General features: G+C 38.6%; 1 pseudogene; it reads left to right on the top strand.

The window, feature by feature from the left end:
* Window positions 1-9,995: 9,995 nt before the first annotated feature.
* LOC127080487 (uncharacterized protein At3g06530-like) lies at window positions 9,996-10,875 on the top strand (annotated as a pseudogene).
* The last annotated feature ends 11,818 nt before the right edge of the window (window positions 10,876-22,693 follow it).

Raw genomic sequence — 22,693 nt, 5'->3', positions numbered from 1 at the left:
CTTTTTGCTAAGGTAGTATATGGCATGCTCTTTTCGACCAGACTCGTCATGTTGCCCCAACACACACCCCATTGAATTTTCTAACACGGTCAAATACATGATTAGAGGTCTTCCTTCGACTGGTGGCATCAGAATTGGAGGTTCTTGGAGATACTTCTTGATTTTGTCAAAAGCTTCTTGACATTCATCATTCCATATCATCTCTTGATTTTTCCTCAGTAATTTGAAGATGGGTTTGCAAGTAGCAGTCAAATGGGAGATAAATCGGGCAATGTAATTCAAACGTCCCAAGAAACCTCTGACTTCTTTATCTGTACTGGGAACTGGCATTTCTTGAATAGCTCTCACCTTAGCCGGGTCAACCTCAATTCATTTACTACTGACAATAAAGCCCAAGAGTTTACCGGATCTTACTCCAAAGGTGCATTTGTTCGGGTTCAATCTCAACTTGTATTTCTTCAACCTCTCAAACAGTTTGTATAAATGATCGAGATGTTCTTCTTCAGTATGAGATCTAGCTATCATGTCATCCACATATACCTCTATTTCATGATGGATCATATCATGGAACAAAGCCACCATAGCACGCTGGTATGTTGCCCCTGCATTCTTTAGACCGAATGGCATTACTTTGTAATAGAATGTGCCCCATTGCGTCACAAACGTAGTTTTCTCCATGTCTTCAGGCGCCATCTTAATCTGGTTATAACCTGAGAATCCATCCATGAATGAGAATACCTTGTGTTGAGCGGTGTTATCTACCAGAACATCAATGTGCGAAAGTGGAAAGTCATCTTTGGGACTCGCTTTATTCAAATCTCTGTAATCTACACACATTCGCACCTTACCATCCTTCTTTGGCACTGGTACCACATTAGCAACCCATTGGGGATAAGAAGTAACAGCTAGAAAACCGGCATTAAATTGTTTCATAACTTCGGCTTTGATTTTCTCGGACATTTCAGGACGCATGCGACGAACCTTTTGCTTAACAGGATGACAATCTTCCTTCATCGGCAAACGATGCACTACTATATCAGTACCCAGTCCTGGCATGTCTTCGTAAGACCAAGCAAAAATCTCAATATAGTCATGTAACATCTGAATCAATATTTCCTTGACACTGTTTCCCAAGCCTGCTCCTATTTTGACTTCTTTCTTGTCTACTTCAGTACCCAGATTTACAATTTCGATTGATTCTTCATGCGGCTGTATAGTCTTTTCTTCTTGCAGTAACAGTCTGGCAAGCTCTCCAGGTACTTCACAATCTTCCTCACTTCCATCCTCAGCTTGGTAGATCGGATTTTCGAAGTCATAATGAACAGTAGCAGAGTTATTATCAACAGGATCCAGAGTGGATATGGATCTGCAATTTGTTACGTGAGTGTGTGTAAGAAAGCACAGCTTGCTTAAAAGATGACAGGAAAGATAAAGAGCGCAATATTTGAATGCAAAAAGTCCATTGATTCATTGAATGTGAATATGCTCATGAAAATGACAAAACCCTTAACAAATTAGCTATTGTGCCCCGGGCATAGACACAATGCTTTAAGAAGTTCAATTGTAAAAATTAAAAATTTGCAACACTAAAATAGGCAATAACAACTACTCCTGACTAAAGGAAATCGAAATAGTGTCTTCAGCCTTCCAATTTTTGAGTCCGTCACCAATTGTTGGGAAAATCCAGCTATCCAGGTTGCAATCGCTATCAGCATCTTCTACAACATTAATCTGATCTTTGACTATGTTTTCAGAGCTAAACCCCAGGCCAAATCTATCAGACTTGTACGGTACATTGATCAGTTGACCCCAGCCAGTACGACCACCATTTTCAACCACGGCTTGAGCATCTTTCAGAGAAATCATAGCAGGAGGAGCACGAATAACCCTGGGCACACGGGAGGTTGACTTAAGGACATGACTAGTCGGAGGAACTACTTCGAATGACTGAGAAGGAGTCTCAAAGAACTCCCCATCCATCTCGACGTATCTGAAGGTATGCACACTACTGACAATATACTCTTCTTCCCCATACACAGTGACGATCTTACCCTCTATTGGATATCTCAGCTTTTGATGGAGAGACGAAGCTACAGCACTTGCCCCATGAATCCAAGGGCGTCCCAGCAAGCAGGAATAGGCAGGATGAATGTTCATTACGTGAAAGGTAGTGTTGAAGACTTGAGGTCCTATCTTGATAGGGAGAACCACTTCACCATGGACAACACTCTTCGCACCATCGTAAGCACGCACCACAACGTCACTAGGTTTCAGTTCAATGCTTTTACAGTCCAGTTTACTGAGCACAGCCTTCGGTAGCACATTTAAAGAAGAGCCATTATTGATCAACACATGAGATAAGGTGATCCCCTTACACTCAATGGAGATATGTAGAGCTTTATTGTGATTCTTTCCTGCTGGTGTCAGGTCAGCATCGGAAAAGCCTAGGCCATTGTCAACAGTCAGGTTAGCAACATAGTTTTCGAACTGATCGACAGATGTCTCCTGAGGTACATGAGCGGTCTTCAGGAATTTTATCAATGCATTGGCATGAGATTCAGAAGATAACAACAAGGATAACATCGAAATTTTAGACGGAGTATGCCCCAACTGTTCTACCACATCAAAATCACTCTTGCGGATGATTTTCAGCATTTCTTCCATTTCCCGTTTGGCAACATCTTCGGTAGTAACTTCGACCGGTGTCTCTGACTGAGAAGGGTTGACTGGTTCCTTTCCTCGAGTTTCAGGGGCGGGAGATGAGATTTCTGGAGAGAAGATCCTTCCACTTCGAGTAATTCTACTAGTCCCAACAATGTCAACGTCATTAGGATTAGCAGAATTATCATCTTGCTTTATGCCATGGATGTAAACATCACCTCCATAATTCCACGAAATGGCTTTGCTTGAGGAATACGGTATTGGGCCAGGTGCAGTAATAATTAGGGGAGCTACCTTGGGCTCAGCAGTAATCTTCACAGGCACTCTAGTAGCGGTAATCTTCACCGGAACTTTGGACCTAACAATCACAGATATTTCTTCAATAGAGTTTTCCACCTTAGGAATTTTTTCAAAGAGAATTGTGCGATCATCCATCAGCCGTTGAATACCACTCCTCAACTTCAAGCAATCATGGGGTCGGGGTATACAGAGATCGCAATTTTCAGCACAACCTGGAAATAAACCAGCTTGCAACAACTTCTTCTTGATGGTCAAGAGAGGAGATGCTAAGTCAGCTACATTAGAAATGTGAGAATTGTCATCCACAACATTAACAGTCTTGTCATGATTAGGCATAGGAGCAGTGATGATATTAGGAGTCTCTGGAGGATCAAATTCAATTTCTCCAGCGTCGATCATATCTTGAATCTTATTCTTCAACAACCAACAATCGTTTGTATCATGTCCGGGGCTATCGGAGTGATATGCACACCTGGCATTGGGATTATAACGAGGAGAAGTAGTGTTGGGATTTGTGGGAGGATCTCTGAGGGTGATTAAATTTGCCTTTAGCATACCTTGCAGTGCCTGTGCTAAAGTCATATTGATCTTCGTAAACTGTCTTCTGGGCCTGTCTTGTCTGTGTTGGAAGTTTTGAGATGGCGGTGTTGTAATCGTAACTGCTCCAACAACATGGTCACGATTTTTCTTGTTGTGACCCCTTTGACTGTACACCGCATTTGATTCGTTCCTCCCCTGGTAGGACTTTTTGGTGCTTGCAGAGGTAGCCACCTGTATTTTTCCACTTCGAATGCCACTTTCAACACGTTCGCCTGTTAGTATAAGTTCAGTGAAACCCGATGAGGAACTTCCCAATAGATGGCTGTAGAATGGGCCAGTCAGTGTACCCATGAACATGTCCACTAATTCCCGATCCGTCATAGGGGGTTTGACTCTGCCAGCCAAATCTCTCCATTTTTGAGCATATTCTTTGAAACATTCTTTAGAGCCCATAGTCATACTCTGCAGCTGTAGCCGAGTAGGCGCTAATTCAGAATTATATTGGTAATGCTTGTAGAAAGCTGTCGCTAAATCAGTCCAGGTGCGGATGTTAGAGCTCTCGAGCTGATAATACCACTCTAACCGTGTGCCAGACAGACTCTCTTGGAAGAAATGGATCCATAGCTTCCTATCAGTGGTATACGGCTGAATCTTTCTCACATAAGCTCTCAGATGCATCTGAGGACAAGACACACCATCATACTTAGTGAAAGCGGGGACCTTGAATTTGCGGGGAATGACCACATCAGAGACCAGACCTAAGCTTTCGAAATCCAGACCGGGCGCCTTCTAACCCTCCATAGCTAGCATACGTTCTTCCAACAACTTATACTTGGCATCTTTTGGAGAGTACTGTTCGTTTTCATAATCTTCATCGTCGTCCTCAGGGTTGAAGGGATCAACATTCTCATCTTCCGAATCATTTTCTGTCTCATCTTCTTTATCCTTCGGAATTCCAATCTTGACTCCCGCGGCCTGTCCTTTAAGTCTTCTTCCCGGGTTAATGTAACTCACAGCTTTCTTGTCTTTCTTGTCTTTCTTCTTCTCGAGCAAGAGAGCCTTCAGCTCCTCCTGCCCCTTGGATAAGTTCAAGATCATCTCCTGGAATTGAGCATTCTGAGCCTGGAGATCTTTGACAGTTTGTTCGAGAGCCATATTTCTGTTTAGAGGGAAGACCGTGAGAACATTGATCTTTTAGAGTACCTGTTATGCAATGCTATGTTATGTTATGCAATGTATGAAATGTTTTCAAGGACTTTTGGAATTTAACTTTGCGTAAACCACCAAAAGAGGGAAACTTTTATTAATAATTTCTTTAATCAATGTTCATTACAAAAAAGAAAATAATAAAAATACAACGAAAGTTCAAGTCTCCCAGGGACGGCTTCTTTTGGGGCGGAGATATGCATTGAGTCTTCGTTCCTCATTAAGTTGGCTGGTGAGCTCTAATACTTTCTTCCTTTCTGCACCGAACTGAGTTTCAAAAGTATCCCTCTCCTCTCTCAACTGGATCCAGGATTTCTTCAATTCTTCAATATTGGTAGGCATATCTGGATAAGGAATGATCTGAGGGGCGCCTCCTTCAACCTTTGGCTCGACAGTCAGAGGTCCGATTGCAAGATATGGCATGGTAAGCTCACGAGCTCTGGCGCGTACCCATCTGAGATAAGGCTCCATAGGAATAGAGTTTTTCTGTCCTAAAGTACTTCTTTTCACCATGCCCCAAGCTCGTACAAACCTTTGACGGAGACCTTGAGAGTCGTTGTCATAGTCAAACACAGTGCCTTGAATAATTATTTCATGTGGGCCATCTCTTCGAGCATAACCAAACTGACGTAGGGCTAAAGCTGGGTTATAAGTAATACCTCCTCTTATCCCTAGGAGTGGTATGTTAGAGAATTCTCCGCAACGGTCAATGATGATAACGTTTTCCTCGAGATGAGGACACCAACGGATGTCTGAATGGGAAAGCGACATTATCCTTTGAGACCATTTCAAATTTTGCTCATTCTTCAAGACTGATGGAGGAAGGTGCGAAATAAACCACCTAGATAATAAAGGTATGCAACACATGAGAGTCCCTTGCCTTTTCATAGTACGAGTGTGAAGGGAATGCAAAATGTCTCCAAGCAAGGTAGGCACAGGGTTATGAGTGAGAAATATCTTAATAGCATTCATGTCTATGAATTGGTCTGGATTAGGGAATAACACCAAACCATAGATTAGTAATGCTAGGACATCTTCGAAAGCATGGACATCCATAACTTTTAAGAATTCTCGGGCCTTATTTATCAGAAATTTGGCAAGTAAACCCTTAATTCCACTTCTTGTTACCCAATTGGTTTCAATGTCGGACTTCGTCATGTGTAAAGCTGCGGCAACTTTTTCAGATTTCGGAATCATTTCTAAACCACTGAAAGGTGTTTGATCAAGGATAGGTATCCCAAGTAGCCTGGAGAATTCTTCTAATGTGGGTACCAACTGATAATCTGGGAATGTGAAGCAATGATGTTTAGGATCGAAGAACTGGAATAGGACTCTCATCATATCTTCTTTGAAACCAGTGGTAACCAAATTGAGGAGAGAACCATGTTTCTTGATGAACTGAGCATGATCGGGAAGTTCTGACACTAAATCCTTGAGTTGAGGAGAGATCGCTACAAGATTGATCCGGATGGTCTTCCTGGGAGCCATAGCCCTGTTACAGAGCAAAGTTAAATCCCTAAGTCCTTGAAATGGTTAGTACAATGCCATGATGTTATGATGTTATGATGTTATGTAAGTAACAAACACAAGCAAGTCACACAACAATCATTCCTAAGTTTTAAGGCTTGCATGAGTTTCATAGGTAAGTACCCTCCCCACTGAAGTTTGGTTGGTTCAACCTGTCCTAGAATAGTAACCGGGTTCTAAAAGGGTCTCAAATCATCGACCTTTCCTTAAGTCCACTTCAGTGCAACACCAAGTGGTTGACCAAAGCTTCCCTAAAGTCCAATCTCAAAGAGTGTAGTATCCAGTATCAACCAACCCCAGTCGGAACCGAGGTCAGTTATCTCACTACTTTCTAATGGCTAGGATGAGTCAATTAGGGTTCTAAAGGTCTGGTTAATGCTTTGATGACACCACGCAGACGCCAAATTTCTCCTCAAGTAAACATGAGGAACATCAGGACATCTAAAGTGTCACATTAACCGTAGCCATCATTTTAACCATTCCAGTATACGCCGGATAGTCGCGATGATCTCTTGCTACTTACCTAAGGTACACTAGATTCGGGTGTAGGATCTTTCACTCAAGCATAGGATACCCAAGCAATCCCTTAAAAGTAAATCAGACAATTCAAATAAGTGATCTTGTTTTTTTTAAGGCAACCTCTCTTTTTAAGTCCCCAGCAGAGTCGCCAGTTCTGTTATTGGTGAACTGACTTTGTGTGTTTTTGCTTTGGAAAGCAAATGTCGCGGATAGCAAGAGTCGCCATCGACTTTTCTTTTATCCAATTAGGAAAGATGGAAAAGAACAGGAAAGACCTTGATTAGATTTTGGGTTCGGGAGGTACATTATACAAAGGGAAGGTGTTAGCACCCTTTGTATCCATGGTTATCCATGGGCTCTTAATTGCTGGATCACTTATGTTTTTCTTGTCTGAAAAGGTGTTTGTGAACTGCTTAGAAAATGTTTTGAAAAGAGAGTTTAGCTTCGTAATGATTCTTGTCCGAATGTATACAAAGTATTTATCTCATTTAATTTTGAAACTTGTTTTAGAAAAATATAACTTGGCAATGATTCTAGTATGAATGTATACCAAGTGGTGATTTTCTAGTAGATGTTTTGCAAAGTGTGATGTATGAAAAATGTTTTAGGTTGTGAGTCAGCAATTAAGAGTTATACCTACCCAAGGTCTTTATGGGTATTTCCTATCCTTATGAGGGTAAAACTGTCCTTACTATTGAGAAATAAGTAGTTTTATCCTTTGGATGTAAAAGGGACATCGTAGGGTCATCGATTGGTCATTGAAGGCAACATTTGTAAGGATACTTTAGCATTCGAAGGGACAATCATCATTTAACCGTAGGCTACAACGACGGGTCATCGAGGGATAAAATCATATATTCGTAGGCAACATCCGAGGGACGATGATTTATTTTATAGGGACATGATGATTTAATCGAAGGGTCTTTACTAAATGTATCCCCACATTCGCGGGACATGACCATAATACCGTAATACCGTAAGGCAACAAAGAGAGGTCCAAGATCACATATTCAAAGGCAATATTTTATAATCAATTAGGTAATTAGGATGAATCTCCACATTGAAATCAATTAAGTAATTAGGATGAATCTCCACAAGGGTATCCCACAAATAAAGTGGAATACCTAGCCAGCTACCTTTTCCGGGAATATGGGAACCCTTACAAAATTCAGCAAACAAGTCAGAATACCAAATCAGGGTGCAATCGAGAATTGCACCGAACAAAAGGAATCACAACAGTAATGATGTTAGGTAAACCATGCATGGTGATAATAAAACATGTCAGATGAGCAAAGATCAGAACAGAAAAGTCAGCGACTGTCATGTTCGCTGCTGCCTCGCCTAGCGAAGGCCTAGCGAACGCTCGCTACATGTTCGCTTAGCGATGTGCTAGCGAACGGCTGTGGGTTTTGAATTTTAGAGCAGTACGATTTCAACAAGCTCCAAACCCTATGGCATTCACTACAGGAATTACATGGTTAAACATTCAGGATCTCTATGCATACTTAAATTCACACGCAAAACCTCAAATATACTTATGAATTTAATTATAATATCACATGAAAATTGGGAGCATAAAGCGGTAATAGTAATGCAAACCTGTTTGCAATTGAATTGCAACCTTGAATTGGCAAGTCACTCTTAGGGTTGGCGCCGGATTGAGTTGGGCGGAGGTAACCTTTTGTGCAGATGAGTTTCCTTCAGGGTTTCCTTTAGGGTTGCTCTGAATTCTCTGGGTTAGCCTCCAGGGTTTGATGTTCCTTCTCTCTGTCTCCGTCCGTCCGTCGTCCCTTTTTCTGACTGAAGTTGTGGTATTTATAATGATTTTTTGTGACCTAATGGGCTCAGAATGAAGCCCAAAATTTCTGGTATTCGCAAGCTTCGATAGGCGAGTGGTGTGGCGAAGGGTTCGCTAGGCGAAGGATTTTGCTCGCCTAGCGAGCAAGCCAGTTTAAGTCATTTTCTGGATTGGGCCACCTGTGTGCTGGGCCTTTGTTCCTTTAAGATCAATGTCTTGAAAAATGTGTTGAAAGATTAACGGGCAAATTTTGGGGTATGACAATGTGGATCTCTTTCGCATTCTCTTTACTTTCCACTCCAATATACTTTAGGCTTGGAAGTTTCAATTTTTTTTTTAAAAAAGTAAACGTCATAATTCAACACCCCCTCCCCCTTTATTTATGTTTATCTCAACTTCTAAACTTAATTACTTTTATGGACTAAAATTCTTAAATTTACTAAGTTTACTGGTGAGTTTGATGAACAAACTTGAAACATGTAGCATAGTGCAATTTTGATTTTGGATATTTGGATATTGATAAATATTTAAAAATTAATTAATTTTCTAATTTATTTAACTAAAGAAAATTTACCGTCAAATTCAATTTTGAATTTGAAGTATTTAGAAACTACTTTTCCAAAAAAAAACATATTTAAAGAATAAACTAATATTATGTTATATATATGGCTAAAAATTCAAAGAAAATGCACTAAGTAATTGATGATTATACCACTACACTACTTTAAAATTCAAAGAAAATACACTAAGTTACATCAGTTTTACCATAGTCATACTGTTAACTATGATAATAGTTTATTTATGGGCGTTTTTTTTGTATTACTAAAGAATATGTCATGACGGTCAAATGAAACAACCGTAGTGAAAGGTACACGGAGTGAAAGGGTTTGAATCCCAACACCAATAATTAGTCATTTATCGTGATAAAAATGTGATTGACAATGTATATCACCACTGTTTTTATTACCAACCGTGATGAAAGGTGATAGTTATTTATATATGTCATACCCCAAAATTTGTCCTCCCCTTTTTTACTTTTCATCTAACCTATAACTTGAGACCCATTTACCCTCATCCATGTCTTACTCATGCCCATCATTCATTCATGATTAACGTTTGCTAACAAGTATCATAGATTCAAGGTTTGTGGTCTTCCTCATCATATGGGTTGAAACTCTGATTGTTTGAGTCTTTGGGGCCTTGACTCTTGAAGTCTATATCGTGACATTCATCTGGGCATCCCAACCTTAATTCTTGGCTTTACTTCTAAAAGATCTTGTGTTTGACCTTCAGTGTAATGAACTTGACCTCTGTACCCTAATGGTGGCCACATGGCTTGATATGAGGAGCTTTGGGTGTGGTTTTGAAACCCTGATCAGGGATAGCTGGTGCATGAGTGCCATGTTGGATGACTTTTGTACTTGGGATTCATCAAAATCTATCAATGGCAACTTCCATAGCCTCTCAATTAGAAACTATCAGATCCATCACACATGTTGATTTCGCACCTCTCAAAAGACCTTTCACTCGTCCTTCTATCTTGCTCGATCCCAAAGAAGTTGCTGATATTATTCTTGAATCCGTTTGTACTATTGCTCTCCAAGGTTTGGAGGTTCTTATTAGCAGCGATGAATGATTTAGGAATTGTAAGAATGATTTGTTCATCCACCGAGGTAAAGAGTTGGATAGAGAGTTAATGGGGATAAAACAGAATAATCAACGTAATATGTTGATTCTTTCGTATTTAGAACTTGTTTCTGGATTTTTTTCTATGCCTCTGTCTACACTTCAAATGCTCGAATATTTGATACGAGGACACAAGATTCATGTGTGCAACAGTGATGATTTGATATTGTGTGCATCGCCATACCACGGCAAACGTGCATTTGTTCAGGTAGTATAAGTAGTTGATATAAGGAATGTTATGCGGGGTTTTCTGGAGGGTGTGAAAGTCTTTGGTGCACCTCCACCTAGAATGGTTATAGTGTAGCAATGCTTTCGTGATAGGGGAATATTAGAAGTTCTATACACATCTCCGTCTAAAAAAATTGCAACCTTCGAAGAATGCAATTGGCTTTTGTACTGCTATTTTCATTAAACTTTTAGGGACTATTGCAACCGTTAATGGTGATTGGTGTCAAGAGAATAAAGCTTCTTTGGGCCAGCTCAGGTGTTCAGGGGATTTCAGATAACAAGGCCAGTACATTAATGATAGTTGGTTTGCATGGGAATAAAGTTGCATTGGCTTCCAAATATCTGAATATTTGATAGGTTCAGTTGCCGAGGTTGCTCGGGAGGAGGCTAATGAGTTGATAGATATTTGAACAAAAAAAAGAACTTTTCAAACATGGCAGCCGCGACAATTGCACTTCCAACAGGTTCTGTTGCAGCAGCAACCGCAGCAGGTGGGGCATCCTGCTTGCCTTCAGCGGCTACAGCCGTCAACACAAAATAGAGGCATTAAATCATATGACGTTCCACCTGTAGTAAATTAAGCCAATTAACCTGCGTCACGGCCTAACAAGCTAACTGCACGTGAAAACAGATTCTGCAACAAACCATAGAAGTAGCAAGCCAAAACAGGAACAAACGATTCCAATAAGCCAACAAACCATTCCCTTGAGCCGGACTTGCAACATACACAATAACTTAGTTATTAAATCACCCTACAGTCAGCTACCCATCAAGAAAAACTAACAAGCTTTAACCGAGTCGTGCAACGAACAAGCACCAAGCATTAATAAGTGAACGACAAACCAATTAGTAGCCACGGCGTTCACTCAAAGTAACCTTTTTTCTTACTTGGCAGAATTTTCAGTTAAGGGAATCAAGGCATTGCTTTAAAATGGTTCGTGATAGAGAGAGACATAACACATTATCCACTCGCATCAGCAAAGAACGGAAACTGCAGTTGGAAAAAACTCTTACTGATAGCATGCCAACATGCCGGTCAAGCCAAGTAAAGAAATAACTCACGGTAAAGCTAAAGTTGAGCATTGTAGAAGCATACGAAAACAACTCTTGATGTTGTTTCCAAAAAGTGTGAAACTCACGACGAAGACAAAGGAAAAGAATGTTGGTGAATCGAGCAAATCCGAAGCCATGATCCAATCCAATGCACTTCACCAATATGATTCACCAAGACCAAAACTTAACATAACAATCACATTTCAATTAATCTAACTCACTTCAAAACTCACTAACATAATTCATTTTCAACTCTTTACTCACTCAAAATTAAACAAATAACTTACTGACAGGTTAAGCCAATTAGCATAGCATGAACCAAATCCATAATTCATTAACTAATCACACTAACTAATATTTTAATTCATAACTGATATAACAGAACGACTAACTGAATTCAAATAACAGTTTCATAACAAATTAATTTTCATTTCAACTAATTCATAGCATAATTTTTCTAGAATTAACTAATTGATGCATTTAAAATGAATTTCAATGACATGTCAAAACAATTTTTATACCAAATTAACTCCACTTTGATAACTAATCCAACATAACAGAAATAACTAACAGGCTATACAAACTGGCCATGATCAATAACCTGCCCGAATTAGTTACGCAACCCTTCCCTATAAATTCCCATAATCATTCATCATTCAAAAAAAATTTGGATTCAGATTCAATGGACAACCACTCCGGTTATCACTCTCAACAGTGTTGATGCTCTCAACCATTCTCATCACTTTCCCTCACTCAGAAACTCTCTGAAGCGAATCACAAGAGCAGAAGAAGAAGAGTACGAAAACAGAACGTAACAGAATTTCAGAACAGAAGACGGGGGAGGCATACCAGAAGTTCTGAACAGAAGACGGGGGATGCATACCTGAACTCCCTTTGTTTGACAATTAGTGAGAAATTAATATTAATTATAAGTTTAGTTTAAATAACTTCTAGAAGTTGGTTTTAGGTTCATTAGGTTTAATTGGAAACATTAGAGATTAATTAGATTTAGGACTTTAATTTTAAGTTCGGTTAATTAGAATTAATCGTTTTGAAGTTAGGCTTTGGAAATTGTTAGAATAGTATTTTGCAATTTTGATTATTTTTTAGGTTATAGCCGGATTTTAACTAGAATTAATTTGTGCTTGTAATTGGATATTTTTGTGAAAAGATCTTTTTATTTTTTAGGGGTGATTTTGGTATTTTGACCATATAATTGCATGTTCCCTTAGGAATTTTAACATAGTTTTTTAATCAAACTCTGACTAACTATAACATGATCCCTTAGGTATGATTTGATTCAACTCTAACCATTTAGATTAGGTTTAATCATAATTTTCAATTAATTCAAGCCTTTCGATTCAAATTGATCAATAGTAATTTTGACCAATTAAATCCTTTGAACTTGTATAACTTCACAGTCTAAATTGAGTGACCAAAAGACCCTTGGTCACTTAATAAGACTTCTTTATCTAAGTTGTGGAGCTCGAAGCCTCAAGTCAGATCTTCAATCAAGGCATCTTCAGCCACATCAGGTAGCGGATTATATAAGATAAATCAAAGGTTAACACTTGGTAGATACGATTCAAATTGTACGATACGAGCCTTAAATAATAAGGAATGATGAGACAGAGTTTATCCTATCTTTGTCTAGAGAGAATTTGTGTACGGGGCATAGGCCCTAGCTATTCAAAGCGTTCTCCCTTATTGATAAACTTTAGTGCAATATGAATCGAGTAAACTACCAAGTCTTCTTCACGCAAAACAACATCAACACAAAGAGCAATAATGAAGATTCTTCTCCAGCAACTTGTTAGTTATGAGAGGTATCATGCGCCATGAGCCTTAAACAATAAGGAATGATGAGACAGAGTTTCTCCTATCCTTGTCTAGAGTGACTTTGTGTAAGGGGCGTATGCCCTAGCTATTCAAAGCACTCGCCCTTATTCATAGACTTTAGTGTGATTCTCGTCAATCAACTGTCAAGTCTTTCTCTCTTCATCATTGCAAGAAACAACAACAAAGATTCTTCTCCATCAACTTGAAAGTTAAGATGAGAATTACATGCCACGGGCCTTAAGTGGTAAAGAAGGAATGAGACTAGAGCTTTTCTACACTCATTCTGGATATCTTTGGGTACGGGATGTTTGGCCCGTTGCTTATCGTTTCCACCTTTACTCATAGACTTTAGTATGATTCTTATCAAATAACTATCAAGTCTATTCCACTCTTTTAATTAATCATTCAATCATATTCTTTTGCCTCCCAATCATCTTGCTTTCAGCCCTAGTGTGCTGAACTACGAAAGCTCTCATTTCCTTATTGTACTATAAGGATACGTAGGCAGGAGAATTCAGATTCTCCGTGAGCTACCTTATCTATTGTGATCGGAAAAATAACAAGTGTATAATTTTGCCTTTTATAGTAATAATGGAGAAATTCCCCGAATGTCGATCTCAAGGACTGCAAGTCAATATCGAGTTTAAATTATCATTCAATTAAACAAAAAGTATTAATTTGGTTTTTAGGTGTAAAAATATAAGAATAAAAGTAAAAGCAAATAAGAATGAAAATAAGGGTTTGTAGGAAAAAAGGAACAATGTCAGGAAGGTGTATGATTTATCCCTGTAACAGCTCTGAGTTACTATTGCATCAACAAATATCAATTACTACCAGTTCTTAAGGGTATTTTCTCCAAAGTCCTTGGTGAGAAAACCTTTAATCAATCTACCCTAATTTCTATGTCCATAGGCAATTACGGTGACGTTAAGCTTTATAATATGAAGAATACTCTGGTTCATACAGGGTATCCCTAGTCCTAGGTGATATCTATTGTAGAGTAACCTTATGAAAACCTTATCAATGGTGGTCCAGCCTAATTGATAACCACAAATCAATCTCGATTGGTCCGAAAGAGAAAGCAATAAACACATCAAAAGGTTACCGTAAAAATAATATTATAAATGCAAATGTAAACTCGAATTCGTTACAATTTTAAATCAGGGACACCCCCTAGCATTGGGGGCTTTAGCTACTCATATTGTTTAAAACAAATGCAAGATAAAAATTACACATTACAAGTAATTGGATGACTTTGATCTTCAATCGCTCCCGCTCATGAAAACCTCTAGCTCTCCGAATGCCTTTGATTAATGCATTTTGATGCACATTCTTCTATATTTATACTTATGCATTTCCATGTTTTAATTTGGTTATTTTTCCCTTTTAATGTGTTTTTATAATTTATCTTATTTTTACACTTATTTGTTTTCAGCATTAACAGTCTGCACGAATAAATTCATAACTAGAGCTAGGAGTATCAGATCGAGGCGTGCTACTAGTCGTTGGAAAGCTAAGAGAAAGAGCTACGACTTTCATGAAGAAGTCAGAAGCTAATTCGGAATTTAGCATGATTGAAAAATCCGTTGAAGTCTTCAGCACTAGATTTATATTTTGTGTTGGGTTATTTAGTTTGGGCCTGAGTTATGTTTTGACCAAATTAAGTTTATTCTACTTTTCCTATAACCTAAGCCGCCGAAAACGGTATACGGTATCACTATTCACGAAAATTTGAAAGCTTGTACGAATTCCATGGAGAACTAATCCCTCTGATTCGATCTGCCGTAATTCAGGTTCCAAAACTTGAGATTATTATAACGTTAATTTTAGTTTAATTCCTTTCATGATATTTTGTGTTCTTGTATGCTTAATTCGATTGCATGAAATATATTGATTCAATTTGGTTGATTGTATGATCCTAACATAGGCACGTCACGTTTGCTTAATTCGTTTTTGTGTCTGATCAATCATGTTTGCTTAATCCATGAAAACTTATCTCGTTTGCTTAATTCAGACAATAGGATCACACATCTCACAAACTTCACCGCGCTTGTCATTGAGTTTGTATCCAAATAGGAATAGACAATCCGCTTAGGGTATTAAAATTATATTAATCAATGATAGTAAGAATTGAATCGGTAGATTGAATTATTTCATAATCACTTATTTCATAACAGTTTATTTCAAGAATTACTTTTAATAATCACTTTTTCTTAATCGAACACCAAACCAAACAACCCCCCTTAATTCGATTTACCTTTGGATAATAATAATCAAGAATCCTTATGAGAACGATATCCGAGTTAAACTTGTCGTTGTACTACGTTTTTGAAAAACACTCGTTTTGACCCGCGCGCGACAGCGGATCAAATTGGCGCAGTTGCCGGGGATTCTTATGATTATTAATCAATATTAGAGTCATAGGTTTAGTGTTCTTGCGTTTAGGCCATAGGTTCCTCGCGGTTTTGGCCAATCCGGGTCTAGAGTCGAAAAAATCGGTTTTTGGAAAAAGTGAGTCCGATCGAAAATCTGTTCTGTCTATTAGGAGTAGAAAATTCACCCGATCTTTTCCCCCATACTACAAAGTAGATATGGGATTCCAACCTCAAATCGCCAAAAAACCCTTTTTCCTATTTTTAATGAATTTTTTACTGTTTTCATAGAGTCAAAAAAATCCAAAAAAATTCTAAAAATTCTAATTTTAAGTCATTAGATTAATTTCGGTGTTAGTTTATTTTTCTGAATTTATTTTAATCGTTTTCTTTCATTGTGTTTGTTTTTTACTATGGCCGACCAAAGAACTTTAAGGCAGTTAGTTGTCCCTGATGTGAATTACAATGGCTTGTGTATTGAATATCCTGAAGTTGACACTCCTTTTGAACTAAAATCTGGTTTGATACACTTGTTGCCAAAGTTTAATGGTCTTGCAGGTGAGGATCCACATAAACATCTCAAAGAATTCTAGGTTGTGTGCTCTACACCGTTGAGGCCTGAAGGAATAACTGAAGATCACATCAAACTTCGAGCATTTCCTTTTTCATTGCAGGGTGCAACAAAGGATTGAATATATTATCTCGAGCCAAATTCAATTGCAAGCTGGAATGCCCTGAAAAAAGTGTTCTTAGAGAGATATTTTCCTGCCTCCAGAGCTGCCTCGATAAGAAAGGAGATTTATGGTATTAGACAGAGTAATGAGTCATTGACCGAGTATTGGGAGAGATTCAAACACTTGGTATCCAGCTGCCCTCAACACCAGATCACCGAGCAACTACTTATCCAGTACTTTTATGAGGGTTTGATACCGATGGATAGGAACATTCTTGATGCTGCTAGTGGTGGAGCACTTGTTGATAAGACTCCAGCTGCTGCCAAAGCCCTTATAAAAAATATGTCCCTTAATTCCCAACAGTTCATTACTAGAGACAATTCTGTGCAAAGCAAAGGCGTGAATCAAATTCAGGTTTCTTCCAACAAATCTTTAGAAACCAGAATTGACGAGCTCACTGCCTTAGTCAAACAGTTGGCAGTAGCAAAACCTAAAGCAACAACAATGTGTGGTATTTGTACTTCTCATGAGAACCCGATCGATACTTGTCCTATTCTGAGAGACAAGTCCATTACTGAGTTGCCTCAAGCTTATGCAGCCAACCTTTACAATCAAAACAGGTACAATAATACTCCTAACCTGTCCACCAACAAATACCATCCCAATTGAAGGAACCATCCCAACCTTCGATATGGAAACCCACAACAGAATCCACCTCAAGTGGCTGCCCCTGCACCTTCCGGACCATCCTTAGAATATCTTGTCAAACAAATGACCGCCAACAATCTCCAATTCCAACAAAGGACAAATTCTAGCATTCAAACCTTGAACACGCAAATGTGACAACTTGCTACTTAAATAAATAACATGCAAGCCCAAGGGTCGAACCAGCTTCCAGCCCAAACAGTTGTCAATCCAAAGGATTCTAATGCTAATGTGAGTGCGATTTCATTGAGATATGGAAAGGTTACAAAAACAACCCCTGAAAAAAATAAAAAAATTATTGAGGTAACATCTGAACCTGAACCTACTCCATCTGAACCTGTTTCATCTGAAAAAATTAAAGAAAAGGAGTATGTGCCACCCGTCCCCTTCCCACATAGAGTTCTAAAAAATAAAAGAATTGAGGAGGGAGACAAGGAAAGAGAGATATTGGATGTTTTTAGAAAAGTTACGGTAAATATTCCGCTTCTTGATGTAATTAAACAGGTTCCTAAGTATGCAAAGTTTCTGAAGGATTTGTGTACAAATAAGAGGAGGATTAAAGGAAGTGAGAGAGTTAACTTGGGAAGAAATATTTCTACTTTTATTCAGTCCAAGCCTTCATCTGAAAAAAGTTACAGGCGAGAAAAATGTTTCAGCCATCACTCAGCTCTTGCCACAAAATTAGAAGGATCCGGGAACTTTTACTGTCCCTTGTACCATCGGGGAGAGTAAATTTGAAAATTGCATGCTTGATTTGGGAGCGGGCATTAATGTTATGCCTACTTCTATTTATAATAACCTTAATCTTGGTCCTTTGCAGCATACAGGTTTGATCGTTCAACTGGCGAACAAGAGCAATGCACGCCCGACTGGCGTAGTGGAAGATGTCCTTGTCCAAGTTAACGATTTAATTCTTCCTGCAGATTTTTACATTTTGGACATGGAAGGAGAGACTAAGACAAGAAGAACTCCCATCATTTTAGGCAGACCGTTCATGAAAACGGCGAAGACAAAAATTGATGTTAACGATGGAACCATGTCCATGGAATTTGGTGACATTGTCACAAAATTTAACATTTTCGATGCCATGAAACACCCCTTGGAAGAGCATTCCATTTTTCATATGGAAATGATATATAAGCTGGTTGAGGACACTTGTTCTGATTTATTTTCACTTGATTTTCCATCTTTATCTGGTTTCGATGATATCTACTCATGTGTTGATTATACTGACACTAACCTTTATGTTGTGTATGCTGAGATTGATGCTCCCTTGCAGCCTGATACATTTCCTACAGGTGAAGTTGTTGCCGATGAAGCTATTTTTGCAGTTGATACTCTTGACATCCAGGTTGCCCCAAGCATTTCATCCATCGAGCAACCCTGTCTTTAGAGCTGAAACAACTCCCTGAAAACCTGAAATACGCTTATTTGGAGACTAATGAAAAACTCCTTGTTATTATTTCTTCTAACCTTGATTTTGATCAGGAAGACAAGCTTTTGCAGGTTTTAAAGAAGCACAAGAAGGCAATCGGGTGGACATTAGCCGACCTCCCAGGTATTAGTCCGTCGATGTGCATGCACATGATATTACTTGAGGACGGAGTGAAAACAGTAAGGCATCCCCAAAGGAGGCTTAATCCTTCGATTCTTGATGTTGTGAAGAAGGAGATAACCAAACTCTTGCAAGTAGGTGTCATTTATCCTATCTCTGACAGTAAATGGGTAAGCCCAGTGTAGGTTGTACCTAAGAAATCAGGACTCACAGTGGTAAAAAATGAAAAGAATGAACTTGTTCCCACTAGAGTTCAAAATAGCTCAAGAGTTTGTATTGATTACAGGAGATTGAACCAGGCTACGAGAAAGGATCACTTTCCTTTACCGTTCATTGACCAAATGCTTGAACGGCTTGATGGTAAATCACATTACTGTTTTCTTGATGGTTTTTCAGGTTACTTTCAGATTCATATTTCACCGGAAGATCAAGAGAAGACCACTTTTACTTGTCCCTTCGGTACTTTTTCTTACAGGAGGATGCCTTTTGGTCTTTGCAATGCTCCTGTCACTTTCCAGTGATGCATGATTCACATTTTTTCTGATTTCATTAAAAATTGCATGAAAGTCTTTATGGACGATTTCACTGTCTATGGTTCCTCTTTTGATGCATGCTTGAGCAGTTTAGGCTTGATTTTAGAAAGATGCATCGAAACTGATCTCGTTTTAAATTATGAAAAATGCAACTTTATGGTTGATCAGGGAATTGTATTGGGTCACATAATTTCAGAAAAAGGAATTTCTGTTGACCAAACAGGAAGGAATTTCTGCTAAAATAGATGTGATTTCTACACTGCCTTACCCTTCTTGCATTCACGAGATTCGTTCTTTTCTTGGTCATGCAGGTTTTTACAGGCGTTTCATCAAGGATTTCAGCAAGATAGCTCTTCCGCTGTCACACTTGTTGAAGAATGATGCCACTTTCAACTTTGATGACAAATGCAAACAAGCGGTTGACTTCTTGAAGAAAGCATTGACCTCCGCTCCCATAATCCAGCCACCGGACCGGACCCTCCCTTTTGAGATTATGTGTGATGCGTCTAATTATGCTGTTGGAGCTGTCCTTGCATAAAGGGTTGACAGGGCTGCCCATGTTGTTTACTATGCTTATAGAACTTTAGATTCTGCACAGTCAAATTACACTACCACTGAAAAAGAACTGCTAGCTATTGTTTTTGCTCTTAATAAATTCAGATCATATTTGCTAGGTTCCAAGGTTGTTGTTTTTACTGACCATGCAACATTAAAGTACTTGTTGAAGAAGCTGTAGATGTTTAATTGGCTGCATTGTATGGTAAAACACTAGCCGGATTCTAATGTCTTGACTGATGTCATGACATGCTGTGGAGATGTTTGTTTGACTGCATTGTATGTTAGAATATCTAGATGTACTCTGATGGCTTGGCTGATGTCATGACATTCTAAGTAGTGTACTGCAGGTTTAGCTAATACAGGATTTATTGAATGTCAAACTGGATGTTATGATATTCATCCCTGTCAGCAGATACTAAGGAATAGAACAATGGGTGTTCTGCTATAACTCAGCATTTAGTTTCAGATTGTTTATCAAGAGGATAACAGACCTGGCATAAGGCCTACTGTCTAGATGTCAAACTGGATGTTATGACATTCATTGACAGCATTTACTGAACAATAGGCAGATTGGTTTTCTGCTACATTTCAGTATACAACTCAGTCTGCTTATCAAGAGGATAACAGACCTGATGTAAGGCTCTATGTGAGAATGTCAAATTGGAGGTTTTGACATTTATTATTGTACGCTGATACTGAAGTATGGACAGATTGGTTATGTACAGTACATCAAATTGTACAGTCTGTTTTCAGGAAAAACAGACTTAGCATATGGTTAATGATTTGGAAGTCAAACTGAATGTTGTGACATTCATTCCTGATAGCATATGCTATATTGTAGGTTGTTTAGTTTTTCTGTTTCAACATTTTTCTCAGGCTAAAATCCAGGAAACCAACAACCAAGCTACAATTAAGGAATCTAACAAATAGCCTATTTGTTAGCACACTAATATGTGGAAATTAGTTAGAATCCTATGTGGCATTATTTGTGGAGGTCTGGAGATATTTTAGGAACTAAATATGGAGATATTTTAGGAACTAAAAGATTGAAGACCTTGTTTGTAGTAGAAAGTTTCTGCTGAATTTGTAACAGCAAAGAACAAGTTTGCTGCGATTTCTGAAGGCCCAAATCCAGTTGGGTGATTAGGTTATAAATAGCATATTGTAACCTAGTTTTTGTAAGCCTCCTAGAATGAAAATTTAGGGGTGTGTGTGAGGTAAACCTCCCAATCCGTGGGAAGGTTACCATGTGTTTCTCAGTGTTCAAAGCTGAGAGTATTTGTAACTCAAAGCCTGTAGGCAAGAGTGATTTTGTTCTTGAATGAAGTTGTGAAGCAAGTTCAAGTTGTTTAATATTACATTGTAATTGTAGTGATAGGAATGTAAACTGGAGGTTTCTATCTAGGAGTTCCTAGGTATATATTGCATTGGGTAGGGATTAAGTGAAGAGTTGTAAACGGGGGAGTTTAACTCTGAATTAATACTGCTGATAGTGGATCTTCTTCCTGGCTTGGTATGCCCCCAGACGTAGGTGAGTTGCACCGAACTGGGTTAACAATTGCTTGTGTTTTTACCTTCTGCACACTATATTTTGTCTATTATAACTCAGTCTGGTTTTAGTCTGTTTATGAAGGGAATAACATACATGACACATAACCTGCAGTCTGAATGTCAAACAGAATGTTATGACATTCATCATTGACTGCTGATATTGATGGACTGGTTGATCTGTTACAGTTCACTCATCTGTAATGTTAGGACAGGTGATGTTCAAACCAATGTTGAGACATCATGCTGATAACTGGGCAGGATAAATAAACATAAGGGCTATGTTTGATCTCTACTGTGTGTTTGCACTAGATGGACAGAACTGGATGTTCTTCTTTCCTGTGTTTGCATTAGCAGATGTTGTAACATCTGTGAATGTGTGCATATGAGTACTGAATCATAATTTATATAATTGTCTTGCTGTATGTGCAAAAATGTTAGATCAGATGTCATGATATGGACACTACGCCAAAAACTGGAATAGACAGCGCACCTTAGAGGGCGCTTTATTACAAAAGCGCACTCTAAAGTGAAGCGAAAAAATAAGGAGCGAACAACTGGAATAGACAGCGCACTTTAGAGGGCGCTTTTGTAATAAAGCGCCCTCTAAGGTGAAGCGAAAAAATAAGGAGGAGATAGAGGGACAACAATACAGGGCGCTTTTTAGAAAGCGTCCTCTAAGGTTACCCTTAGAGGGCGCTTTTAAAAAAGCGCTCTATAAGTCCATGTGCATTTCCAGTTTATAAAGCGCTTTTGGAAAGCCTTAGAGAGTGCTTTCATAAGCGCCCTCTTAGGCCCCCTTTAGAGGGCGCTTTTTTTCCACAAGCACCCTCTAAGGTCCCCTTTAGTAAACATTAAAATTATAACATACTGCGCGTTTTGTTATTTCACTCTCTGTTATTTTCGTTCTTTTTCACATTAGGGTTCTCACTGCTACGATTTTCGCTACTTCTAAGGCGTTCTCCTTCCACCTCTGTTAGATCTACGATGTTTCCTCCTTCTATTAATTCGTTGTTAGCTGTTCGATTTTGACACCATAGGTATTTTTCTAATCTTCATATTACTTGGGTTCTCTTCTGACGTTCGCTATTGTTCATTTTTGGTTTCTCTTCTGACTTCGAAGAACTTAATTGGAGTTCTAGATATATACGGATTCGAGAGTTTCAAGACAAACAGGTTCTTAATCTTAACCACCCTCTTGCCTAATTTTATATGAAGTTTATAGACGTATGCACATTTGGCCAATCTCTGTGATCGAATTTTTTGTGTTCTCTATTTACATTTTTCGTATCTATTTACTTTTGAACCACAATTATTGTTCTAACAGTAACTAGGTTTGATTTTTCTACTATCTCCTGGTAAACAATTTCTATAGACTCAAATAACACTTC

Source organism: Lathyrus oleraceus, chromosome 5, assembly GCF_024323335.1.
Source record: "Lathyrus oleraceus cultivar Zhongwan6 chromosome 5, CAAS_Psat_ZW6_1.0, whole genome shotgun sequence".
In the NCBI taxonomy this organism is placed as follows: Eukaryota; Viridiplantae; Streptophyta; class Magnoliopsida; order Fabales; family Fabaceae; genus Lathyrus; species Lathyrus oleraceus.
Note: the sequence above shows the minus strand (reverse complement) of the source record. Positions and strands in the feature narration are given on the sequence as shown.